Raw genomic sequence first — 26,934 nt, 5'->3', positions numbered from 1 at the left:
ATGATATTCCATAATACAAGCACAAATGTGCAGTATAGTTGGCAAGCACTTTATATTTTTTGAAGAATGTGTGTTTTGTTAATTAATTTGTGTGAGAATACCCTGAACACTTGATAGGGAAGTTCAACATGAAACCAAATAATTTTGTGAAAGTGTGATCTGTGAAAGATTGAAAGACTAGCAACAGTCCAGAGCAAAAATGCCTGAACATTTTATTGAGGATGTAGGAAGCTTCTAGAAGGACCTAAGCACAAGAGGACCTCAGCCAGTATATTCCAGGACAATCCCAAAGGAGTAAAATGACATGAAGCGTGGAATACAAGGTCCACATAAGGGATTCTGTATAACTGAGTACTGCTTGCGGACAATGGAGAGAAACAGGAGATGTGGTCTGGAGTCTGTGTGACCTTTGCGAATGTGTGTTTGTGCATACATTTGTACATATTCATAGATAACTTAGTTTCAGGTAATTAAAATTATTGCTTAAACTTTATATGTATATTTCAAACAGAGCCATATGGAGGTGAAGGGAGTAAAGGATTGCTATTCTACTTTTTCCCTGTACTTCATGCCTCAGTGCATCCTATTCTCCAACACACATAAAATCAAAGATATAATTCAATGAATATAAACCATATCTACTACGAATTTGGAGATGTGAAAGTTGAAACAGATGTCCTAAGACAAATGATTGACAGGATTCAACAAGTTGCCTGCTACATCATTTATTAAGTCATAATTTGCATATCATAGAGTTATGTCTTCTTGTAAGTTTATATGAGCTGCAAAACATATGCGACAAAAAATTATACTATATATAGCTCTACCCACCAAATTTCCTCTATAATCACTCTTTCACCATTCCCAACTCCAAACCAATGACAACACCAGGTATTTCTCCTATAGGCTTACTTTTTCCAGAATGTACTATAGGTGAAATCACAGAGTTTGAAATCTGTTGATTCTGGCTTCTTTCATTTAGGATAATGTATATGACATTTGGTTACACATAGTATTTACTCACACCCAGGCACTTAACAATTACCCATTCATTGTAATTGCTAATAGCATTGATTTTTTCATATATTGATTCACTACATAGTTTTGTTAAATCAATTGGTCAGTTCAAATATATTAGGATATTGCTGGATTTTTTCCATTAATTTTAAAGGGATTGGGGGAATTATGTAAATATTTGGTTTGGGGCATACATTTTCATTTGTTCTACCAAGTACTTTGGAGTGAAATTTCTAGGTCAGGTAATAAATATTCCTTTATTCATGATAGCAGTGAATTATTCCTCAAAGTGGCTGAACATCCTTCAGCAGCAGTGATGAATATATATTCGTCATTTCTCACTGATGAGTCTTCTATATCTGCCCCTCTAGTTTTTTCAGTTCATGTTTACTGGAGAAATAGTTATAATAGCCTAGGAATACAAACAACCTAAGTGTTCTCCAAATGATAAATGACTAAAGGAAATGTGGTCCATGCACAATGATAAACTCCTTCTATTTTTCTCAACATGGGTAGTACTAGGTATGCTTATGGTATGTGAGATAACCCAGACACCAGGAATCACCTTCACCATGTTGGTATCTATAGGTGTCCATATCTTCTTAATATTAATTTTTATTTTATATTAATTATAACAGGTTATTCTCTTTAATTCCCTTGCCCCAGCTCCCATTACCCTGGAGACTCTTCTCAGTAGAGTTATGGCATTCAGTGAAGGGTCATGAAGACCACAGTCAGCCCCTGTAGGGGAGCAAAGGGAACATGTCTCAGGATATTTCTACCCACTCTATGGCTTTTACAATGTTTTTGCCCTCTCTTCCACAATGTTCCCTGAGCCATAGCAAGCCTACTGACAGACTGATTTAGTGTTTGTTTCTCTGTATCCTCTGTTTTGATAGGTTTTAATTGATCACTGTGTTTGTCACCATCAACCTGGGGCTGGTTGTCAGGCTAGCAGTAAGAGCAGTGTTCATGTCATCACTTTCCCTGCAATTTCTCCTGAGTCATGGAAGATATAGTAGAGGTGGCACATGTTATGGTAGGCAGTCAGCTAGCTAATTTCTTGTCTTATCAACAGATCTCTGTTCAGCTCTGCTCTCTCTACCATCTGTAAAATGAAGCAGATCCTCTGAACAAGACTGAGAGAAGCTTGAGTTAAAGGGGGGTATGCAAATTTGAGATTTGTTTTGTTTTGTTTTCAGCATTCAACCCCATTCTTCTTTTCCAGAGAGCAGTGGGGCCTTCTCTCCAGAGTCTATGAGTTTCCTGACAATGGGGCTCTGACTTGCTTTTCAGTACCAGGTATGTGTTCTCTTCCACTGAGGAAGCCTGAGGACCAATCAGAGAACCCCCAGAGACCTGCCATTATTGTGCATGTGTGTGCTTCTTGACGAGTTGGTTAATTTCAAAGTCTGCAGGGTCTCCTGCTTATTCATGCTGTCAGTAACCATTTTCCTCCAGGGGCTGCCTGGCTTTCCAGCTCGATGAGGGCTAGCCTGGTAGTTCCAGCATGATATTCCAATGTCCTGTGATCACAGCCAATGTTGTCATCAGCAACAGGGTCTTTAACTTCTGGCATGTAATCAAGTGTTTTGGCAATGGGGTGCATGGTTTGGGGGACCTCATGGTTATCCCTAGCAAACAGTTCACCATGGGGAGGCACCCAATTCCGGTCTTCAGGATTTACATGCAGAGTCCTCATTCTGGCTAGCAATCTACAAGATATAAACACGTATAAAGGGGGAGATGGGACAGTCTGGACAGATACCCATATCTTTTTTTTTTTTCACAGTAAGTGAACTTTTTTATTCAAACCACAGCACTGCTATATGAATGTTATTACTACTAATATCTACTACTGATAATTCGTTTTCCACAATAAATGCATTCATAAGGCAAGTTAAATCTTATCTATGTTCCCAGAAGTGGTATAGCTGGATCCACGGACTCTATATCCTACCACAAAGATTCCCATATCTTTTTTAATGAGCTGTTTCCCTATCATTTAGTTTTTAAATTTCTTCACATATTTTTAATATTATTCCTATATTAGGTATGTGTACAGTAAAGATATATTTCTCAGCAAAAAAAAAAAGAAAAGAAAAAAAAGCCGGGCATGGTGGCACACACCTTTAACCCCAGCAGTCAGGAGGTAGAGAAAGGAGAACTGCCGTGAGATTGAGGCCACCCTGAGAATACATAGTGAATTCCAGGTCAGCCTGGGCTAGAGTGAAACCCTACCTCAAAAACAAAAAAAAAGATATTTCTCATTCCATAATTTTCTATGTACTTTATAAAACAAGAGCTTCTCATTTTAAGAAAATCCAATTTATTGATTTTTTATGATTATATTTTGATGTCACATCAAAGAAATATTTGCCTAACCAAGAATGATAAAGATTTTATTTATGTTTTCTTCCTCTGCTTGTAAATAAATATATAAATATTATAAACATTTCATCTTTTAAGATTTTAGGGGCTGAGGAAATAGCTCAGAGGTTAAAGGTGGTTGCTTGCAATCTGCCAGCCCAGGTTCAATTCTCTAGTGTCCACATAAAACCAGATACACAAAGTGGTATATGTATCTGGAGTTTGTTTGCAGCAGCAAGAGGCCCTGGTATATCCATCTACTCACTATTTCTTTCTCTCTCCCTCTCTCTCTCTCTGTCTCTCTCTCTCTCCTCCCTCAAAAACAATAAATTAATAAAAGTATCTTAAAAGATTTTATGTTTATTTCTAAGAACTATTTTGAGTAAATTTTGTATATAAGATACAAAGCTAAGGATCTAGGTTCTTTTGCAGTCACATTAATATTTGATTGTTCAAGAATCATATGTTGCAAAGACTATTAAATTTCATTTGTACCTTTGTCTAAAATCAATTGGTGAGATACATAGGATAAATTTTAGTGATTGTATTGTACCTTTTTTTTATGAAATTGGTAGAACTAGAAGATACTTAAGGTCTATGCAGCCCAAATAAAAAATAAAACTTCCCAAAATATACATGGAACATTAGAATCTGAAGGAAATAGTTGAGAAAATAGAAAGAAAGAAAGAGGCTTCAAGTCATGAGATGTTCTGCATCAGGGTTTCTTAAAATTTTCCTACTCACTACTCCTTTCTACTCAAAAACTTTTATTACAACCTTGGGTGTGTGGGCATAAATGAGTTGATATAAAAGAAGGCATATGCCAGGGATAACGGTTCATGCCTACAATCCCAGCATTTGGGAGGCTGAGGCAGAGGCAGGAGGGTTGCCAAGAGCGAAAGGCCAGCCTGGACTACAGAGAAAGTTCCAGGTCTGCTTGCCTCAAAAAAAAAAAAAAAAAGGTATAAAAAGCAAACAGTTATTGGCAATAATACCTTGGAATAACATTAACCAAGGCAGTGAAAGATCTATACAATGAAAAGATAAAAACACTCAAAAAAGAAATTGAGGAGGCCTTGAGAAAATGTAAAGGCCTCCCATGCTCCTGGAGAGGCAAAATTAACATTGTGAAGATGGCAATCCTACCAAAGGCAATATACAGATTTAATGCAATTCCAATTAAAATTCCAACATTGTTCTTCACAGAGATGGAAAAAAATGATCTTAAATTTCATATGGAAAGGGAGAAGGCCTTGGATATCCAAGCATACCCTCAGCAAAAGAAATACCTCTGGAAGCATCACCATACCTGATCTAAAGCTATATTACAAAGCCATAGTAATAAAAACAGCATGGTACTGGCATAAAAAATAGGCATATAGACCTATGGAATAGAACCGAGGACCCTGACTTTAGGTCAAGCAACTATAGCTACCTGATATTTGACAAAGGATAAATATTTAATTTTAAAACACTCTTCACCCTTTCTGAGGATTTGTGGACAGTTCATGGTTTCTGGGGAGCAGGGAGATATGTTCTTCAGTGATGCAGTCATTGGTAACTTGCCCATGCTCACAAGAATACCCCTGACCCATGCTCCTGTACACAACACTTGTGGTAGTGTGGATGGATGTGCCCCAATAGACTCAGGAGTTTTGAAGTTTGTAACTCAGTGTCACTGTGGCTGGATCCTAGGGTCCAAGCCTAAGGTGTATTTGGGAGTGGATCTGAATTCTAGCCTAACATATTCAGAGTGCTTCAACTCTGCCTGGGGCTCCAGGGTGGGCTTGCTTGTGGTGCTGGGGGTGGTGGTGTTTCTCTCTGTGTAGACCTGTGAAAGGGGGCCAACTTCTTCCTCCATTATGGAACTTCTCTGAGATCTGTAAGCTTCGAATAAATGTCATTCCCCCAGTAAACCTAAGCCTGGCTTGAAAGTTCATCCCAGCAACATGCAGTTGACTGTGATATAACCCTAGTTAAACACATTGATTCAGTAACTACTTAATGATTATTTATCTCACTTATTAAAAATTAAAGCATATTTGTATACCAATGACATGGATGTGATTATTTACATAATTAAATTTTGGCTGAAATTTAGAACACCTGAAATAAGTTTCAAAGTTGACTGATATTTTCATTTTATAATATAATTATCAATGCTGAGAACAGCACTTCACATAAATACGTAATACAAAATGCAATAAGTATGGTTAGGGCCATTTCAGAAATTGTTGGAAATTCAGATCTAATCTCAAACCAAAGTTCTTATAATGATTTTGTTTTTATGAAACTCAAATCAGTAACTCAGACCACAATTTTTAAAGGCAAATAGTTTATCAATCCAAAGATAGATTAATTTGATACCTAAAGGTTGGGGAATAATGATAGAAAATACTATCTTTTTTTCTATAAGTCTTCACATTTCTAGGCGAGCAGAAAACGTTACACAGTAAAAACACTATAACTTATAAAGTGAACTAGTCTTCAATCTGAGCTGAGGTATTACAGGCAATATTTGTGGTATTAATAATATTAATGGTGTGAGAACACACTCAGCCCCAAGTGTGCATGCTGTGCTCAAAACTAAGGCTGCCATGACGTCCCACCACACAACACAGACAAATTTCATGACTTGAATTCTTTATGTACTTAATTTTGAATTAATTTGGGGTCAATGGGTTTCAGAAATCTTTCTCTGCTGCTCATTTTTTTTATAACCACCACAGTGAGTTACATAACCCCATCTGGTATCGCCACCCATGGTTTAAGAATCTGGACTCTCGTGGTAAAAGAAGGCCATACTTGTTGGTCTAAAGCACTATTTCCAACGACCTAGGCCACCTTCTCTAGAAATAATACACTGACTTTTTTTTTTTTTTGCCCCCATAGATTCAATGACTTAAACTGAGGATAGGAGTAGACGGGAGATATGACCCATGCTGTGCAGAGCCATGAAAAGCAGCAAAGATCTGAGCACTGTGGGAGGAATAAAGACCAGTTGTTCACAAGGCCATGTACAAAGCTTGCAAGGTGATGTTGTTTTCTGACTTGCTTTACACCTACCTGTAATGCTTTCTAAGAGTGCTTAACTGGAAGGAAGTTGCCAGATTTAGAGCTTTTGTTCTTAAGCAACAGACTTTGATAATCAGACTGTCTGTATTCGAAACCTCAGCCAACTCCTTTTGCAGATGATGTCTTTGTGTGGTTAAGGATGTAATTCAGATAGCATCATCTTCCTGTTTCACAGCCTATAATTCTCCTTTAATTTAGATTATGATTAAAAGCAAATAAAGAAACATGCAGATGAATAATTTTATATTTTTCCTGAAAATGGCTATTTTTCTTAATTAATCAACCTGAAATAGATTCAGGAATTGGCTTTGATAATAGTAAACCACATCGTGTGTGTGTGTGTGTTTCCCTTGAAAGCTGCTCACACAGACAGCATTTTAATTTCCCATGGTATTGCTATTTTGACCTCTAAGACCTTGCAAAGTAAAGTATTTATGATCCTGGGCTTTTTTATGGTATTGTTTCAATATTTTTGTAACATTTGTATTTCTTGCTGATGTTTTTGGCATTAAAAATCACTCAAGCTGTGCTGAAATATAATGGCATTCACTGAACCATGCCGTGGAAGGATAATTCAGTTCAGTGAGGTTATTCTAGCTCATCATGTACACAAAGGATTGAAAGAAATTGTAGAAGATTCTCAGTTCTCTACATATGCAACGTTGAGTCTTTTTTCCTCTCCCCCTAATAACTTGACATAGAAAAACCTTCCCTTGAATACAGAAATATCTGTTTTTCAGTTTCTGGAGCTAACCAAAGGAACAGTATAGAAGTGGTCAAAAAATGTAAGCAAGCAGGCTGAAGGGATGGCTTAGCTGTTAAGGAGTTTGCCTGCAAAGCCAAAGGACCCAGGTTCAATTCCCCTGGAGCCACATTAGCCAGATGCACAAGGGAGTGCACACATCTGGAATTCATTTGCAGTGGCTGGAGGCTCTGGCCTGCCCATTCCCTCTCTCTCTCTCCCCCCCCTCCCTCCTTCTTTCTCTGTCAAATAAATCCAAATAAAATATTTAAGTACTAGTGATCATTGATTTTTTACCTATGACCCTGATGAAATCAAACCTCAAGAACGGGTTGTGGCTGTAGCTCAATGGCAGAACACTTACCTTCCTAGAATGTGCAAAGCCCTCGGTTCAATTCCTTAAAAATTCCTAAAACACATACACAAAATTAGTCAATGACTAAAATTAGGTCTCTGCAAAAATAATAATAATAATAATAATAATAAAGGTTTTATTGCCAATATTAACCTATCTGCATGCAAACCAACAAAATGAGATATTTTAAATTTAGAGTGATGTAATATGTGCTGTTATAGATTTTCAAAAACAACCAGAGGTGATTTTTCTCCACATATTGAATTTGTCCCACATTAAATCTCACTGCTTCATTTATGCCATTTTTCTATATATTTTACAATTCCTATCTGAAGATCAAGTGAATTCTGAGCTTTTCTTTCTCTTTTTACCTTCAGACCATAATGTACACCAGAGTATCTCCAGCTATTATTTTACCTTTTTGGTTTGTTGACCACTCACATGTGCCCTTGCTGCACCCCCAAACACATATGCAAAAGCTGAGGACTGAAGCACGGATACCCACATGCCCTGTGTGTTTTCTCTTCAACTGCACAGGACCACTGCATGCTGAACTATAAGGAATCAGTGTTAAACTTCATGGACCAACAGGTTAGCAGTCATAACCACCCCCTAAAGATAAAACTCAGAACTTTGGAGTCCTCTGCGTAGGAAAAGAAGACAGTGATGTAAATTTCAAAGCAGCAGAAAGCTAACATGCACGGGGCAAGTCCCCAGTCAGACAAACCTGGTTTAGATGGTGCTGCCTGGGTTGGGCAACTTATCTTAGTACCTCTGCAGTTTAATGCTATGACCTGCAAAATGGAGATTCTAGACTGCACAATCATATTGACCAAAACCAAGTAAAAGCTTGTTTGTGTTTCCACACTCTGAGCATCCTGCTTTGACCATAGTTTTATGGTGTCGGGGGCAGAACTCTTTGCAGAAAGTTACTCTAACATTCTTAACATGTGACTTCCACATTTGGGTCCAAAACAAAAGTTGCTGAAACCCTCAAAATCATTACAATGTGCCAGCTAGTAAGGAAAACGATACAGGAAGAGATGAATTTCATTACATCTCGAACCCCACCCTCCACTGGTCTGTGTCTCTCTGGCTCTCATCTGTGATTTTCCAGTGACTCCCTTGTGTAGTCTATTTCTCCACCCTTAGGCTCTCTGCATGAAACATAGCTCCCTTAATCAAGAGAAAGCATCAGGCTCTGCAGGGATGGCTGTGCAGTTAAGGTGCTTGCCAGCAAAACTAAAGGACCCAGGTTTGATTCCCCAGTACCCATGTAAAGCCAGATGTATAATGGCACACGCATGGAGGCACATGCATCTGAAGTTTGTTTGCAGTGGCTAGAAGCCCTGGTTTTACCATTCTCTCTCTCTCTTCCTCTGTCTCATAAATAAATAAATAATTCTTTTTTAAAGAAGTGAGCATCAGAATGGCTGGTGAGCACTGTATGTTAGGAGGATCTGCGTGCCTTCATCCACTCTTTGGCATCCTCACAGCCATGATGTAAACAAGCCTAAACTAGTCCTTTGACTGAAAATAAAAAGCCCTCCTGGTCCTAGGTGATGGTCACCTCATAGTCAACCTTATAGCCTATCATGACTCACATGATCCACTAATGCCAGGAATGTCCAACAACTGGAAATGGCCCAAATTCCCAACCTGGACGTTAATGAATAAAAATAAACAGTTTTAACTCACTGAAGTTGGGGGTTGTTTTTCTCAGCATCAGATGATTCAAGGCAAACTATCACTTCCCTTTCAAGGCTAAGAGCCACAGCCTGTACCCGTCACTTCTATTCTTGTGCTATGTGTACAAGAATCGACATATAGCCATTCCAGCTACAAAGAATGCCGTAGCCAGACCAGCTATGTCCAGGTTTCCAGTACTAAGGGAAGAGAGAAGAAATTGCATTTTGAAGCAACTAGTTAGCTATTTGTGTGGCCTATAGTTGTGGATATTAATTATAAAATAACTTTAAAGGTTTAAGGATAATAGCTCCAATCCAGAAGGGACCCCACAATGTGCACTGTAACTTACAGTCAGGATGAGAACACGATAGTATTTATTAAGAGGAGCAAAAAGAATAGTCAAAAGAATCAAATTCTCAGTAGTCATTCACAGTTTGCCCCAATCTTCAGGCTACCCCCCCCCCCTTCTCTCAAAGTAAAGGCAGGAACAATATTGGGAAATAGTCCACAGAGAGAAGATAAAGAATAAAATGGAAACAGTGTGTTTTCATGTCATGCTGACAAAGCCTGGGTGTATATTAGAAAAGATTAGATAGACTTTATGGCACAAAGCCAGGGGACAGGACCAAAGAAAGGCCTTTCAACGTTATCACCTGTCACTGTATTATAAGCGGAAAATGTCCCTGGGAAACTATCAAAAAATCAGATTGGGAAGGGTCTTTTTTCCCATTTATTGCATACTAGACGTTTCGATAAATAAATAAATAAAATGGTGATGCATGGTAAGCTACCTTGGCCTTGGGGGGAAAAAAAAAAAAAACAGGTGTCCGTTTCTTGCAGTCACTTTATATGTCTCTTTTCAAATGTTACAGTAAAAGACAATAGATAAGAACAGAAGGGAAGATGGGCTATGGACAACTGACAGGAAAGAAACCTAAAAGGAAATCTTTTTGAAGCAGTTTGATAGATGTATATAACTGCCCACACCCTAAAAGACAAGCATCACTTACTAAGTAGCTAGCTAGTCATCTAATGGTAATTGAAGGTTTCATCCGCAGTCATTACAAAAATCAAGAACATCCCCTGGCCTGTATTTTGAAATGTGATGTTTTGAGTTCTCCTCCTGATGGCTGCTGGCCTTGCACTGGGTAAGCAGTGATTGCTGTCAGAACTGGTGTAAGTCATCCTTCTCGCAGAGCTACTGCCGGTCCAGAATTATCTATGAAGCGCCAAATCCTGAAGCAATCCCCTCCCCAAAAATATGTATAACTTTGCCAGACCCTGGATGGAAGACAGATTAAATAATCAATAAGTAAAGTGACAGGTACAAAAGAATGAGACAGAAGTAAGATGCAGAGCAGTCATGGGCCACTTTGTGAGTGACAACATCTACAGGATATGTCCAATTGAGATGCAAGGAAGATCTCAAGGTCAATGGTAACCAGAGAAACAGAGAGCCACAAGAAAGCAGGCTTTGTCAGGCCCACATATAGACTGCTCTGCTGAGCATGGATGAGCAAGGAGAACAGAGGACTTCAAACAGAGACTTCAGAAAGGGAAGGGAGCTACAGACCAGGGTGCTGGCGCACAAGAGAGGAGGAAGCTGGCCTCAGAGAAGTGCCTTTAGAACCTTATTCTATTCAAACTGATTTCAAAGAAAACATGTAGACCACCAACAGGAAGCATTTTATGGCATGACAAACTGTCCTGTCTGGATGATCCAAAGGATTAGGAAACAGCAGTATGAAGGAGGAATCTAATTAAAGGACAAAGATCAATTCCCGGGAAGTGGATCAGCATTTTGGCGAGTCCTCAGGGATAGTCTCCTTTCCTCCATTGGTGGAAGTTATTATCCAATAACACTAAATAAAATGGAACTGGAGGTATTTATGTTAAGTAAAAGAAGTCAGGCAGAGAATGACAAAAACTGCCTGATCTCACTCACAAGGGGAATTCTTAAAATGCTGCTCTCCTACTAATGAGAGCCGAATGGTGCTTTTTGTCAGAGGCTGAGGAGAGAGGGAAGAATGGGGAGAGACTGAAAATAGGTTACTAAATGACAGATGAAAACAAAGTTCTCTGGCATTCTGTTGCACACTTGGATGACCATAAGTAACAATATTTCACTGTATAAAATTTGAATGTTTTAAATAATAAAGGTTTCAAGGGCAAGGCATGTTTCCCTGATTTGAACCTTATAGACAAGTATTCTATATTTATATATATATTTGGGGGTCAATTAAAAAATTTAAATATATTGGGATAGAGAGACGGCTTAGCCGTTAAGTGCTTGCCTGTGAATACTAAGGATCCCGATTCAAGGCTTGATTTCTCCCGGACCCATGTAAGCCAGATGCACAAGGTGGCACATGTGTCTGGAGTTTGTTTGCAATGGCTGAAGGCCTTGATGCTCCCATTTCCTCTCTCTGCCTTCTCTGCCTCTTTCTTTCTCTCTCTCTCTCTCTCTGTTGCTCTCAAATAAATAAATCAATTAATTAAAAAAATTAAATATAAAAAGCTAAAAAGGTTGAATAAGTTTCTTTCTTGGAGAAGACGTCCAGAGCTAAGACTACAGCATTACTGCAAAGAGATCTGTGTGAGTCACGCATGGGACTGACCCTCCCTCACCACCCTCACTTTTCCTTGAGGAAACCGCATGCTGCTTGGACTGGGACTTCTGTTCTTCTACCCCCCTCTCCCAAACACAGCCCCACACAGGCCAGCAAGTTTCTTTCTCCAAGAATGTGCCACGTTGTAGCACATGACATACCTGCACAAAGCACCACTGCTACACTCCTGTTATCGAGCTTCCATTAGCTCTGCCTAAGGCCCGATGTGCCTTGGAGCCCTGAGCTACCCCATGTCCTCACCAATCCCAGTCAGACTTTGTCATTGGGGTTCCTTTGCATGTAAACGCATTGTTCAGAGGGAGTTTCCACAGTCTTTCCTAAACACATCTGCCAGTGAATTTTAGTTTTTTAATGGCAAAATAATTTTTATGAGGTAATCAGCAGAAGCAGTATGAAGAGGGAAAAGAAAGATTAGAAATGTGTTAGTACACATATCTAAATCACGATAATTTTGTTTTTATAAAATGGCAAATGTGAAAATAACAATATTAATATTCATAATAATAAAAGTAAGCATGGATATAATTTCATTCCTATGCTTTTTAGATTACAAATTAATATCTCCACTGCACAGCTGCGAAAAGTTAGCCAGGAAAGTAGGCTGTTTCCATGAGCCTGTCACCGATCGATTAACTTCTCCTCAGTTCCAGACTAAGATCTTCCTCTGTATCCTACTTAGATGCAAATGTGACAGAATCCATAGTGATAATGGTGATCGAAAGACTGCACATCAGTACATACACATGATACACGTAGTCAAAAGACTGCCTTAAGAAGAATGACACCCAGAAAGGTGAATAATAAATTGAGTGATGCCCTGAGGGGCAGAAATGTAAGGTGTGGGACAGACTTGAGGAGGTCTTGCAAACACTTATTTCTCTAAGTCTTGAGAACAGGAAGAGTGGGCAAAAGGTGTAAATGCCTGTGGTATTAGGAGTGTGGAGGCATTTCTTGTCTGAAAGTAGCTCTTAGAATGTATAATGTGGAGTAATAAAGAAAAAGCAAAACCCAAAACTTGGTATGATGAAAATTAGAGAGATGATGATATAGAGAAAAGAAACATTGGCCCAGCTAGAGATGGGTAAGCCCACCATAATGGAGAAATCCAACACACCCCAGAACATCTGCTTATTGAATCTATTGATCTGAACTGACTTCCTGTTCCTAAAAACCCATCCATTGTCCATGCAAATATGGAGATTTGTTTGTGATAAACATTAAATGGATAGTAATAAAGTCCATCACTGCATGATATTGTACAAATTCTAACAGTTCTTTCTATCTCTTGGGAATATGATTTACAAAATTTTCAATTTTATTATGAACTTTCAGTTTTATCAGGGTATATAAAGTGTTCCAATTTCTTTGGTTTACTTACATTCCAAAGCCACAGGTAGCAATTGGAAATTCAAACTAACTTGCATCTTGGGGCTCAAACTTATAGCCCCAAATCTTGCCTGGATGTCATAAGTAAATGGGTCAGAGTGTGAAAAAATGATATATCCATCTTGATCTGACTTCCAAGTGTCCATGTTTCATCATTGCCTAGGTCCTGAAAAAAAAAAATCTAATGAATGTCACTTCACAGGTGCACTGGTAATGACAAGCAATATTGGTTCTAGCTGCAGAGCAAACACAAAATGTTGAACGCATGCTTCTGTAAATGTGGCAGCCTGTGGCATTTAGGAGTACCACATTTGCAAAATTGTCAGACGGTCTTGTTGACATCACCTGACTTTGCCAACAGAAGGTATAGGTGTGGAACAGCATTTCAAAGCCTGTGCTCAGTAGATCCCACAGTTTTCCATGTGTTGGCATAAATCTACCATTAGTATAACCGGACCACATATGAGTCTGAGAGATGAGAGGATGAAGAGAAAGCAACTGGGACAGGCATAGCCAGAGGAATGAGCCAACCAAGGTCAAGGTAGCTAAGTAGCCAATCCCCACCACACCCCAGGCACATGAGCAGCAGACGCACATATGCATGCCAGAGTCTCTTTCTTTTTGTGACTCAATGTTCTCACGGTACAAAGTACCTGATGGACAAAGTCCATGTCCTTAGGTAAAATATGATTCTTAAAAGTTAACAACTATGGGGCTGGAGAGATGGCTTAGCCTGAGAAGCACAAGGACTCATGTTCATGTTCAACTCCCCAGATCCCATGTAAGACAAGGTGATGCATGCACAAGGTCACGCATGCACACAAGGTAACGCACATGCATCTAGAGTTCAATTACAGTGACTGGAGGCCCTGGCAAGCTAATTTTCTCTCTCTCTCTCTCTCTCTCTCTCTCTCTCTCTCTCTCTCTCATCTTTCTCTTTAGCTCTCACTCTCACTCTTACTCTCTCTCTCATAAAAAAAAAAAAAAGAAAAGGCCAGTCTGTCTGGCTTGCCTAAAAAAAAAAGTTAGCAACTAACTTCTGTTTAAAAAATAAAAGTAACAACATAATTTTGAACCACGTCACAGGCCACTGTTTTGTATTTTCTGTTCAAGTCTAAAACTTTCATCTTACAATTAGGAAAAGACATTTACAGACAGGCTAAACCTTCCTAAGGTCAAATAGCTAGATCCCAGTGACGGTGACTCATTTAATTTAGCCAATTTTTGAGAAACACCTTGGAGTCCTCATTTGAATGCACAGATATTTCCAAACTAGGTGGATTCTCTCCTCTTTGCTCTCCCTGATGCTTAGTTGTCATCCAGAAGCAAGAATCACATGAAGGAAATGTTGAGCTCTTCTCTCCAGGTTGTCTCTGAACCTTGTCAGCTGCCATCTTTTGAGCAAAGTATTTGAATTTTCCTCTTCCCGGCCAAGGTAATACTTCTAAACTTGTGCTTCAGGCCATAAACTCACTATATTATTTTAGCAGTAAACTCATACCACTTCCTTCCAGAAGACAAATGAATAGATTATATTTCCATTTTAAAAATGGGACCATTTTTCTTTTTTTTTTTTTTACAACGCTGACTAGGGCAAAATTCCCATGAAACCTAGATAAGGCTGGTCTTGGCCAAATAAAAACAAGCAGACAAAAGCAGAGAGACAAATTCTAATACAGAATATGTCTATTTATTTAGAACAACATAGATTGTCTCTCACAGAGCTGTTGAAAGAGAACCTATGTTGAACGTTGTGATTACTGTCTTAGCTTGGATTCATGAAGAGACCGAGCAGCTGCAAGCTTTAGGCTCTTCTCTAAATACCTGCTCCTCACATCTTGTGCTGGGAGATATTTATGTTATCAATTCAAGTTTATACTAAACATCAGGAAGAATACTCCCTGTAGATCTGCTGACTCAAAATAATGACTTGTGAGGGAGCTCTAATGACAGAACAAGGGGCAATTATAGACCCAGCATGAGACTTGGAATAAGTGTGTGATGTAGTCTGTGCACTTGATTGACCTCCTGTTCAAGTCAGTTTGTGTCTCATGTTGTAGATACAGCCCATGCCTCAGGGTATAAGCCTTGCTAATTTCAATATCAGAAGACAGAATGGATTAGATCTGATGGCTCAAACAAACAAACAAACAACAAACAAAGAAGCTGCACCAGTAGTTGGCAGAAAAGTGATGACACCTTGGAGTCTACCAGAAGGAACCATCAACTCTCTTTTAGGGAAAGACGAGATGTTAGAATAATCAATATAAGGTGTTAATTTATTTCTATTCCTGAGAAAACTAAAACAATGCCCATTTCCTCGTGTCTTTAAATAACTGTTGTGGCTGCTGAGGGGGTGTAGAATTACTTCTGAGAGAGGGATTGGAAAACAAAGAGTGAACTCAGTATCCAGTGACTGTAAGATGTTCGTAGAGTGTGTTAGTTTAGACGCAAGACACTTCCTCTGTCCAGGTCACTTTCAAACGCGCTCCTGCTGTGCTGAAATTCAGTGAGTGAGGAAGGGGTCCTTCTCTGATGGGTTGTCTACGATGCCAGTTCTATCTGTGTTTGCTAGAAGGAGGTGGGTAAAAGAAAGGGTGAGTAGGAGAGAAAGTGTTGCTTATACTTTTTATCAATGTTTACAAAGAAAAGAATAAATTCTCTTGTTTCGCTGTGCACAAAATTATAGTGGAAGTTCAAGCACATAACGATATTGCAGACTGCCTTCAAAACAACATGAAATAACCGATACTTATGCAATTTCTCAGAAGTATAGCTTTGATTCTAAATTGGCTGAAAAGAGGCGTTCCAAAGCAGTCGTTTCATCAGCTGTGGTTGTTTGCTAATAGTACCGTCTAGTCAATGCTGCCTAACCTTCCAAAGCAGTTGTTAGGAAACCTCCAAAAGCCTTGGTAAAAACTTGAAATTGATGCCTTCTAAATACAACTGGGAGCCACATCTTTGCACTTCCATTGTTAGGCATGTACGTAGTCTTTGAGAATGTGCAGAGGTAATATGTAAATCAGGAAGCTTTTCACTAAGAATATACAAATAAAATGCCAACCTACCAAAGAATATAGGCAAACAGTATGGACTAATTAAAATTGAAAAATAAAAACTATATCATATTTATCTGTCCCGAAAATTTTAGGTGGGAAATGGGTCCTAAGATGCTGATTTGTTTGTTTGGGTTTTTTTGTTGTTTGCTTGCTTGCTCTTGAAACAGGGTCTCACTATGTAGTACAGGTTAATCTTCAATTTCAGATCCTCCTGCCTCAGTCTCCCAAGTGCCAGGATTTCAGATATACCTGGCTGAGATCCTGATGTCTTCTAAACCAATTTCAGGCTGAATCATTTAAAAAATAGGTTATATATATATATATATATATATATATATATATATATATATGTATGTATGTATATATATATTCGAGTGCAATAATTTTACAAAAATTGATTTTCAATAGGCTGTTTGAAAACAAACTTTCTAAGTTCTCATCAAGACACTAGTTAAATATTGTGTGTGGATTTTAAGCAATATATAGAAGAGTAGGCATATATAAATTTTCAGATTTCTTTGAGAAAACCGAATGCTGAGGGGAAACTCTTGAGAACATGTTCTCCTCACTGGGGAGGTATCATTTGGTAACTTGGAATACGTCATCAGATGCAGATGATTCTAATGAACTACGCAGCCCAGAAGACTGACTCACTAAGTCTAAATCACAGCTTTTCAGTTTATTCAATAGCACTGCCACCAGGTTTTAAATTAAATGGAGAGATTTCTCAGAAATAGCAATATTATTATATTAATACATGTGCTAAGAAATATAAATTCATCAAATTGAATGTTAATATATTAAAAAAATTAAAGACAACTTAATATCTGTCACACTAAAAGTTGGAGAAGCCTGCAAAAAGTCTTACTGTAAGACATCAACTTAAACATATTAGAATTTTATTCATGTGAATCTGAAGTATGCTCAGCTGGACTTAAAAGCTTACAAGGTTTGATATGGCCTCCAGTGAGTCTCTTTTCCTGTGAAATACATCTACCCAACTTTTAATTAATGCACTTGGCTATGTTCATGACTCTATCCCTGAAATGTGACTCAATTCAGGCAACCAAAATCCCCTATGTTTAATGTTTATAGAAATTGCAAAGTTTGTGACTCATCCAGAACTTTTCTGTAATTATTGAGAAATACACTGGATTTGCATGTGGACATATTTGGATGGCAGCCATCACAACACTGAATGTGGCCTGAGAATGCCTCTATCACATGAGAAGATAGTACCACAATATAAAGGAAAAAATAATTCAGAAACATTTGATTACTTTTAAAATTATATTTCTGACATGCATTTATTGTGCATTTGCTACACACAAAGATATTGATAATACAAATGAAAATAGAAACAGTTTAAAATAATTTCAGGGTAATATGGACAGATTAAATGAATAAAGCATCTCATGATAAAAAAACACTCATATGTACTTGGGCTGGAGAAGATTGCTTAGCAGTTAAGTGCTTGCCTATGAAGCCTAAGGACCCTGGTTCAAGGCTCAATTCCTCAGGACCCACGTTAGCCAGATGCACAAGAGGGTGCATGTGTCTGGAATTTGTTTGCAGTTGCTGGAGGCCCTGGCACGCCCATTCTCTCTCTTTCTCTCTACCTGCCTCTTTGTCTGTTGCTGTCAAATAAATAAATAAAAATTTAAAAAGACTTATTATTGTTGCTGATACAACAAAAAAAATCCCTCCTGTTCCTGTAGCATCCCATTGAAAATGTCGAGTTTAATAGAGATGCAATGGTGCAGATCTATAATCCCAGCATTCACAAAACAGAAACAAGATAAATACAAATTCTAGGCCAGCTGAACATCATAGTGAGTTGAAGGTCATCCTTGGCCACATAGATAGATTCTGTCTCAAAATAAAGAAAGGAATTGAAGGAGGAAGAAAGGAAGAAAGGGAGAAAAGAAGGAAGAAAGGAAAGAAGAAAGGAACGAAGGAAGGAAGGAAGGGAGGCAGGCAAGAAAGGAAATGAAAGATTAAAAAGAAAGTTTATTTCACTGTTAGGCATAATTCAGAGGAAGTACGGTAATATCATTTGTAGATTTTCCCAGCATAAAAATATTCTCAATGTAAGAATGGCCTCTAAGCACTGAGCAGATATAGTGTATTCACAAGACCTTTTGGTAAGAAGTCAAAGGATGTTTATTGCAGCTTTTGACTAAGTTAAGTCTAAGAATCTTAACACATTGGCCCACAGAAAACTAGCATCCAAAGTAAAGTGTTTCAGAATAAAAGGGCTATTTTGGTGAAGCAAATAAATTCAGAAACAAAAAAGAAATTTGTATTTCTTTTTCTTTATGTATGGGAATGGCATATGTATTCATGCATGTTCATATGTGTGTTGTGCACATGCATGTAGAGGTCAATGTCTAATGTCTTTCTCAATTACTTGCCTCCTTATTTATTAAGTCAAATTAATCTAGAGCTCACAAATTCAACTGGACTAGCTAGCTAGTTTGCCCCAGTCACCTGCCTCCCTCTGTCTCCCAAGCACTCGGGTTACAGACACACACCTCCACATCCACATGGGAGTTGAGGATCTGAGCTCAGGTTCCAGCACTTGTACAGAAAACACTTTACTGACTGAGCCAATTACTCCAGCCCCAACAAGAACTTTTGAACACAAATTTCCTCACCTATAGCAGCAACATGATAACTCGCTGTCTTTTGAGATAGTTTGTCATGGGTTTAATACGTTTTTGTCCCCTTAAAATTCTTATACTAAAATCTTAACCTTGAATACAATGATACTTGAAGGTGGTTTTCAAAAGCCTCCAGGTTTAGATGATGTCCCGAGGTTTTGATTTCTTCTGAATGGTGTGATTACTGAAATTATAAAAAGAAACAAGTCAGATATTCTCTCTCATCTCTCTTCTCTGTCTCTCCTCCCCATATGCTTTATGTACACTCATGAATGAGGCCTTGGGAGCACAGAATGCCATCTGTGAACCAAGGAGGAGGTACTCACTTGACACTGAAACTGTTGGCATCTTAATTTTTCAGGATTTTCCTGAATTTGAAAACTAAAATGGCTTAGGTTCTCATGTTATATTTGTTTAAATTTAGCCAAAGGGTATAATGAACATTTCAGTGTATTCATATAGCTACTTAATGGCATATCCATAAAGGAAAATTGGTATAATGTATTCTAGAAATTTCAAGAAATTTAACACTAAATTCTATGGTTAAAATAAAGGACAGAAAGAGACTGGGCCAACACAGTGAGGCATGGTGACATAAAAACCTCTAATCCCAGGAGACTGAGGCAGGAGGACTATAAATTCAAGTCCAGCCTAGGTTACATAGTGAGATTTTGTCTCAAAACCAAAAAAATAAAAATAAAAATAAAAACAGGGAGTATTAGAGATATAGCACACTGGTAGAGCCTAACATTCTAACATTTATGATGCCCAGGGTCCAATATCCAGTATTGCAAAGAAAAAAGAAGAAATTAGACATTGTAGGAACTTTCACTCTAAAGGAAGTCATGTGAATGTCATGTTAAGCATGTGTCAGAGTTTTAGAATTGGGGTCACTACTCAAAAACATTTTAGATATATGATTTAGATTATAAATATTTTAGATTCATATCATGAACCAAAAAAGACTTTCTTTTGCTCCCCATTAAATTCATATCACAGAGACCCTCCTAAACAGACTCATTATGATTAGCTGCAAAACCACAATATTTTAATACCTTACTTTGAAATCTTAGGATATATTCTATTAAATACAAAGAGAGAAATGTTAGCCATATTTCTGATTTCTGCTCAAATATGGGATCTTGTAAGGAGGGCAACATGATAAAAATCTCCAGAATATTAATATTTGATGTGTGAAATATGTAAGCTAATTTAGAGTTTAACCTGATCACAACTCTAAGAAGTGTTTGCATTTGCTTCCTGTGGCTGCTGTAACAGATTGCCAGAGATGTGGTGGTTTCAAACAACAGAAATTTATTCTCTCACTGATTTGTAAGACAAAAAACCCAAATCATGGTGGAGCAATGCTACCTCCAAAGCCATTAGGGAAAGTCCAGTTTTCAGCTACTTTTGGCCCCAGGCATCACTGTAGTTCATTAATATAGCCTTTGCCTCCAACCAAATGGCTTTCCCTTTTTAATATCCTTTATCAAAATGCAGCATCTTCAGCAAGTGGTCCTAGACAAATTGAATAACCATCTGTAGAAAAATGAAACTAGACCCAATCGTCTCATCATGCACAAATATTGACTCCAAATGGATTGAAGAACTCAATATAAGACCTGAGAATCTTAAATGACTGAAAGAAAAAATAGGGGGCACTCTTCATGATATAGGACTGGGGAAAAACTTCCTGACCAATACTCTAGTTAAACAAACACTCAATCAGTAGGATCTCATAAAGCTAAATGGCATTTGTACAGACAAACATACCATAAACTGAACCAACAGACTACCCACAGAATGATAGAAAATCTTCACAAGCTATACCACTGACAGAGGCCTTGTATCTAGAATCTATAAAGAACTCGAAAACCTAAGGAATAAAAAAATCAAATAATCTACTCAAAAAAAAAAATGTGGCAGAGAACTGAATAGGGAATTCTCAAAGGAAGAAATATAAATTCCTAATACTCACTTAAGAAAATGTAAAACATCATTAACCATCAGAGAATTACAAATGAAAACAATTATGATGGGATGGAAAGATGGCTTAGCTGTTAAGGCACTTGCCTGTGAATCCTAAGGGCTGAGGTTTGATTCCCCAGTACCCACAATAGCCAGATGCACAAGGTGGTACATGCATATGGAATTTGTTTGCCCTGGAGCACCCATTCTCTTTCTCTCTCTCTCATAGATAAATGAATAAATGAAATATTTTTAAAACTATGAGATTCCACCTTACTCCAGTCAGGATTGTAATGACAACAAATATAGGCAAGGTTTTGGGGAAAGAGGAACCTTCAATCTCTGCTGGTGGGAGTGTAAACTTGTATAACCACTATGGAAATCAATATGGAGACTCCAGAAAAAGATGAAAAATAGAGCTACCAACTGACCCAGCTATTCTCTACTGGGCATCTACTCTAAAGGATCAACTCCTCACTGCAGGGATATTTGCTCAACCATGTTTATAGCTGTTCAATTCACAATAGCTAAAAACTTGAATCAACCCAGATGTCCATCATTTGATGAATGGACAATAAGGATATGGTACATATACACAGAATCCTATGGAGACCAACATTATGGACTTCATCAAGAAGCTCTCACTAGTCTTTGACCAAAAGAGAGGCTACACCCATCAGAATCTCTCTAACAATTCTTATCCACTTTAACCTATGCTGACTTTACTCTCCATCCAAAAGTCTTTTCTTTCTCTGAAGGCAGGGAGAACTGAGGACAACCAGACAACAAGACAAGAAATGATAGCTGACTCCCTGGCAGGAAATGAACCACCTCTCACACATAAGCTAGGGTCCAGGTGAGACCACAGAGGATTTTGACAATATGAGCAACAGTGCTCCTTCACAGTAAGCCTGAAAATCTGCAACAGGGTGATAGAGAAAGCTACTGAAGATACCAAAGCAGAAATCCAGAATCCAATGAGAGCTCAACATTAAAGTGGAATTAAAGCATACTCACCAAGGTTCTTGGAACTTGGTGGAAGGGGGAAGTAGTGGAAAGATTTCAAGAGCCACAGAGTGGAAGGGAATATGTAGAGGCTTTGCCTAGCCCCAAGACTGAATGCTGCTCTCACAAATCATAACCCACAATTCCATGGTAAATACCAGTATCCTGTCATCTTACAGAGGAGAGCCATCAGTGAAATGGGGCCAGGGAAGAGGTAAATGATGGTAACACATGATTCATCCATACCAAGTTTCTACTTAAGTGTGTGTGTGTGTGTGTGTGTGTGTGTGTGTGTGTGTGTGTGTGTGGAGAGAGAGAGAGAGAGAGAGAGAGAGAGAGAGAGAGAGAGAGAGTCAGAAAGTCACTGGACTTAGGATGCAACAATTGAATATAGGATGATAGCTTTAGTTACATCTATAAAAGCCTATTTCCCAAGTATGATCACATTCACAGGTACAAGTGATAAGGATTTGAACACATGGGATGAGATGGTTAGCAAAGTGTCACAATTCATAAGACCTTTTGGAATGCATGGAGTACCATATCAATAAATAAAGTTTAAAATTATTGAAGCCATAGGCTCTTCATTTTGTTTTTAATATTCTAATTTCATAGAATGGGAGAAAGTTGAGTTTAAGCAGGCCCAATAATGTAAGAAATCAGTTAATATTTTCTGAATTGGGCAATCAAGGTAAGAGCATTCTTGAGATATTTGAAACTATTCAAAAAATTATTTATAAAGTCCCAGTACTTCAGATAGAAACTTCCATCAGCACACATAAAAAAAATCTTCTTATTTTTATCTTGTTTTCACTGGTGCCATCCTTCCATTTACACTGAGAATTACAATTTATATTGCTGCCCTGCATGTCTGAAGGTGACTCAGTGGGGAATAGAAGAGGGAATCACTGTAATATAGACAAGCTTGGTGATATCTGTCACACAAACAAAAGAGCATCTGTGAATGGTGATTGACTCCTCCGTTCAGATGGTGCATCTAGTTAAACAGCTGAATAAAAACCATGGCTGAAAACACTCATTAAAATAACACAAAAGCAGCATCATATGACCATGCCAATTTAAAACCATATCTAGTGACAATTTTCATTTCTACCAACAAATGTAAATAAAGGGTTTATGCTCCTGACACAGGAATGCTTACACATCCTTTATGTTTGCCCACGTGTAATTCACATGCCCAAGAATGTCTTTCTCATAAGGATTTCTGTTACCAGTATAGAAAATGAAACTCAAATTGATTTAGGGAAAAAAAAAACAATACATGAAGAACAGGAGCAAAATCAGGAATAAAACTGTCTACAACCATTTTGTACAAAAAGAGTTCTGCAGACTGGGTGACTTAGAAGGAGTAGGAGCTCATTCTCTCATGGTTGTGAAAGCTGGGAAGTCCAAGGTCATGACAGGTGCAGGTTAGGCCTGGTGTCTCTGCTTCCAGGTTGTGCCTGGTGTGTTCTCTTGAGGGGAACAGGGTGTCTAGACATGAAGAGGAGAAGATTTCAAATCAGTTCCAGAAACACTTTTTCAGCAACCACAGTGTCTCCATGAAAACTCACAGCTCACAAATAACCATGTTGCACTCAGTTCCATCTTCCAGTGCTCTTGCACTAGTCATGAAGGTGTCAGCATAAGAATGTGGAGGGCACAGAACACCAAAACTCACCAAACCTCTGATCAGTTATACACCAAAAGAGTCCAGGATTTCAATTATCAACATAGCCAGGTCCTAAGTAACTCTCCATTGCAGGAAACTATCTTTCCATGCATTGAATTCTTTCTCACAAAAAAAGCTCCAAGATGTATTGCTGCAGGTCTTGTATTATGTGTTTTCTTGCTGAGATAACAGTAGAAAAGTAAATGCTTCTCTCCCAAACATGTCAACAAAAATCATAGCATGACTTACATATTAGGTTATATGTTTAATCCTGAGCCAATCACTGTGAGTAAAAACATACAGTGCTCTGATTGGCCAGATCAATAGATACCCTGGAAACTTGAGCAAGGAAAGAGTTGGCAATGTGGTGGTTCCTGTTTATTTTCATTATAAGGATACCTGCTGGAAATACTTTATACATGTCTTTCTACTGTTCCTGGATCATTTCAAAAAATTAGTTAAAATGATATGCATATAAGAGTATGTCCATAGATCTTAAAATTTTATGAAATATACCAGAACATAGTACTGCTATTTCAATGAATACTGTATGAATTTTCCTCTGCATGGTTTCCTCTTTACTGGGTATTAATTTTGCTAGTCATATAGAACAACTAACTTTAATCAATTAAATTAACCAGCTCATATTTATATCTCATTAAACATGCATGTTATTTTGGTTTAAGCTTTGGAAAATTACAGATATTAGGGAATTTCACCCTAAGTACTTGAACAAATATTTCTTACATAATCACAATATGATAATCATACCAACAAAATTTAATTTTGATAAACTTAGCAGCAAAAATAACTAATAATAAATACTTTTAATTTTTAGTTGGACACATAGTGCTCTTTATAAAATCAGGGATCCAGTCAGGGTCATGAACTAGACTTACATATCATGACCCTTTAGTATCCTCTAAATTATTGCTCCTCTAACTTCTTTTGTAATATATCTTTTAACAGGTGAACAGATTTTCATTTAATCCATCCTCATCCATGTTGTTGTAACTCCAGGTAGGAGAATTTATTTACTTTCTTACTGACTATACCTAAATTAAATATTTTAAGGAAGAATATCATTTGTGTGATGTAAGTATATTTATCATATTACTTTGGAAACTGGCATGTTACATTTGCTGAAAGTCATGTCAACATAGCAACATTTCTCCCCTCCCTGCCAGAGGCAATGGAGATTTTGCTGTGAAGCTGACTGTGAGACCTGCCTGAGTCAAGCAGTAGGTATGCTTTTCCCCCTTCTTTTCACAGCTTGGGTGCTCACTTTTCAAAAAGATCTAAACAAAGCACTAGAGTCAATATATACCTGGTTTTCTTTCTTACCTATTCATATGCTAAGGGATATCTTTGTTGTTTTTATAGTTAGGCAATGAATCAATACTGAACAAATCTGCTATATCCATACACATACAGGGTTTTGTTATACATAAGTTTTAAATTCCTTTGAAGGAAGTGTAATTGTTGGACATGTGATCACAGTATGCTTAGCTTTATAAAGAATTATCAGACTAGCTTCCAAAGTGACTGGACCACCTTGTACCCCACCAGCAGTGGACAAACATTACTGTGGATCCACATCTTCACTTGTACTGATATGCCAGTGTTCAATATTCAGGACATTACAGCCAATACATAATGGTAACTCATTTTAATTTGCATTTACCTAATGGCATATGATGCTAGGATTCTTTCCCATGCTTATTTTCCTAGTGTACATCTTTTATTGGTTCAATGCAGGCACTCTATATAGTGACCTTCACAAATGCTTCTCAGATTTTTTTTTGTTAGTTGGGACAGAATGACTAATGGAGTTGGATGTTTCCTCTGTCCTACATGTTAGAATGTAGGGGCATATTCTTTTTAATCAACTTAGGTAAACACTGGACTTGGCCAGCTAGTCAAAACCTCTAACAGCTTAGAAAGCTATAAAATAGTTTTGTTTTGTTTTGTTTGTTTTCTAAAATGGTTTAGTAATGTCTGTACAATAGGGTAGAAAGAGAAATATGAACAGATTATTATTTAAAAAAATGGTTACTTCTACCTTCTCCTTGACAAAAATCACAGGGGCGTTTTGCTCTGAAATTAAGTATGAGAATCTGCTTGAGCCACTGGAGAAAATGTCACAGTGTGTGTAGACTCTGAGTGGGGCCCTTGGAATTGTTAAGTCTTAGGCTGGTCTGCACTGAGTCTCCAGAAATTAGCTACTTGCATCTGGGTTTTTCTACCCATCATGGATTCCCAGATCTTCTGCCATGAAGTGGTATTATGGGTCTGTCTGTCTGCCCTGGGACCTTAGCTTTTTTTCCATACCTAGGAAGATGCTGACCTTGCCACTCATTTGGATTTCTACTTTAAGACTGAAGTAAAATAGTCATCTCCTTACATGCAGGACCAGAAACAAAACTCGACTTTTTTTCTAGTTGATCATTTTCCTCATCTCTAATTTTTATTCTAGGTGCAGAAGCAGAGCCAGAATGTGTTCAGCAACTTCCATGATGACGCATGCCCTTGGAGCACGGCACTTCTGAAACATCCCAGGAGTCTTCTTACCGCCAGTGCCATCTTTATGCTAGTGTTGACTTTTCCCCCTCATAAAATAATTTTTACTACAATCTCTAAAATGTATAGAGGTTGCTTCCCATGCAATACCAACACAAAGGACTAAGTGACACAACATGCAGACAATTGGACCATGTCATGGATATATACACTGAGGCCAGCACACAGCAGTGTAGAGGCTCACTTAGATCTTACCTGCTGCTTCCTTCATTGTGCTTTTGAGGGTGAAATGATTTTCCCTTTTCCTTCCACTGAGAGTGTCAGCATTGCTGCAAGTCCAGGGTTTGCTGGTGTGCTTTAGAATTAGCCCCCATCTCAAAAGAGAATCCAGTCTCTTCCCCTCAGTGTAAAATTTCTAGTTGCCAACACTTTATATGTCCTCTTCATACTGGCAGAGCAAATTGGATCTCAACTTCAGTTGACAGAAATCCAAAATTCAATGATCTTATGCCAGAAAGGAATGAATTGGCACTAAGGAATAGGAAGATGGCATTCACAGGGCTGACTTCAGATAAACTTTGAAGTTACTTTCCTCCATGCTGGCTCTGTTCTGTACACACGAGAATCTTGTTTTTAGGGAGCTTCTATTCCTTTGTTTATAAAACCACCACAAGCACCATCTTTTCTGAACCTTAAGTTCATAGACATATGAAGACATATTCCAAGATTTCTAAAATGGTCTCATTTTATCACTAGCTCTAAAAATGTGTCAGGATCCCACCC

The 26,934-nt window shown here is 38.0% G+C and overlaps 1 long non-coding RNA gene across 7 annotated transcripts; it reads right to left on the bottom strand.

Annotated features, from left to right (window-relative positions):
* Positions 1-709: 709 nt before the first annotated feature.
* On the bottom strand, positions 710-26,696 carry LOC123461408. 7 transcript variants are annotated; one of them, XR_006637677.1, is made up of 9 exons: positions 26,407-26,696; positions 23,284-23,453; positions 18,981-19,170; positions 15,633-15,835; positions 13,257-13,430; positions 12,019-12,205; positions 9,258-9,445; positions 7,569-7,613; positions 710-2,732 (listed from the first exon to the last, which is right to left on the bottom strand). It is a non-coding gene; the product is annotated as an uncharacterized LOC123461408 (long non-coding RNA). The 7 variants fall into 7 exon arrangements; XR_006637681.1 differs by lacking the exon at positions 12,019-12,205 and adding an exon at positions 6,454-6,649; XR_006637676.1 differs by lacking the exon at positions 12,019-12,205 and having other exon boundaries at positions 26,407-26,695.
* Between the last annotated feature and the right edge of the window lie 238 nt (positions 26,697-26,934).

This window comes from Jaculus jaculus, chromosome 6 (genome assembly GCF_020740685.1).
Source record: "Jaculus jaculus isolate mJacJac1 chromosome 6, mJacJac1.mat.Y.cur, whole genome shotgun sequence".
NCBI lineage: Eukaryota > Metazoa > Chordata > Mammalia > Rodentia > Dipodidae > Jaculus > Jaculus jaculus.
This window is presented reverse-complemented; position numbering and strand designations above follow the sequence as displayed.